The sequence below is a fragment of the Suricata suricatta genome, chromosome 14, assembly GCF_006229205.1.
Source record: "Suricata suricatta isolate VVHF042 chromosome 14, meerkat_22Aug2017_6uvM2_HiC, whole genome shotgun sequence".
Taxonomy (NCBI): Eukaryota; Metazoa; Chordata; class Mammalia; order Carnivora; family Herpestidae; genus Suricata; species Suricata suricatta.
Window position 1 is genome coordinate 331011 of NC_043713.1, and position 1233 is coordinate 332243.

Consider the following 1233-nt stretch of genomic DNA (forward strand, 5'->3'; position numbering starts at 1 on the left):
TTTTGGCAGCAAGTGTGGGGGAGGGTTTCAGACTCCCAACACTGATGGTGGGGCTTTTCCGTCCTGGGGCCACCGCGTTCAGTCCACACTGTTCTCCAGGTCTTCCAGAAGCACCGTCCAACCAGGGTGGGTGGGGGGAGTGGGCAGGCAGGATGGAGGTGGGGGGAGCAGGTGGGGGGATTGGGGGAGTGGGGATGGAGGTGGGTGTGAGGCAGCAGGCAGGTGGGACGGGTGGGGGCAGGATGCAGATGCGAGGGGAGGCAGGTGGGGGGATTAGGAGGGTGGGTGTGGGGCAGCGGGCGGGCTGGGCTACGGGCAGGTGCTCAGGGACCAGAGGGAAGGGGCTGCACCCTCACAAAGCAGCCCTGGGGGCAAGGGGAGTGTTTGGTGGTTCTCGGAACCAGGCCAGAACCAGGCGGGCTGGGGAACGGAGACCTGCTGATCTGGGACAACTCACTGACCAGCGATCGTAACCCGGCGTCAGAGCCTGCCTCCCGAGCCTGTGATACTTCGGGAACGGAGCACAGCTCTCCGAATAATTCTGGAGGTTGCAACGGCCACGTTTCCAAACTGTCTCCCCCCCCACCCCTGCATTGCCCTTAAACAGATTGGTAACTTCAGCCTCACGTGCAGGGATCACACAATTCTGTCCTACAGCAGGTGTTTCAGTACAGACTTCATCAGAGTGTGTGGGAGGCAGCTGGGGACCTGGTGAATTCCTGGTCCTCGGCCCAGATGGGGTGAGGTCAGGCCAGCGGAGGCCTGCCTGCAGCCCAGCCAGAGGAGCTTGGGCTGGTGGGAGGGATGGCGATGGGCTTGGGGGAGGGGAAAGCAAACCAGGGGCTCGGTGGGAAATGCGCACCTCACTTCTCATAATGGCTGACAGGAGCCCCTCCTTCCTGGGACCTGGGGTGCTCCGTGGGCTCTCCTAGTCTTGGGGTGGGCTCCTGGGCACCCACAGAACCGCAGCCCAGGGCAAGGAGGATAGGGGACAGATCCCTCAGGTCGTCATTTGGAAAGAGGAGTCCTTGAAGGGACACGGAGTATTTCTGGAGATCTTCCTGGTGACAGTCCGTCCTTGAGCCCTATGCACAGGGAAAAGCAGTTTGCCCCTGGGGCTCATCAGCGACGCCAGATGAGGAGCAGGGGGTGGTAGGCACCCTGCGTGTGGCCTCCGTGGGTGGGGCCCCCTCCGGCACCAGCGGCCAGCTACGTCACCCTGGTATCAAGCTT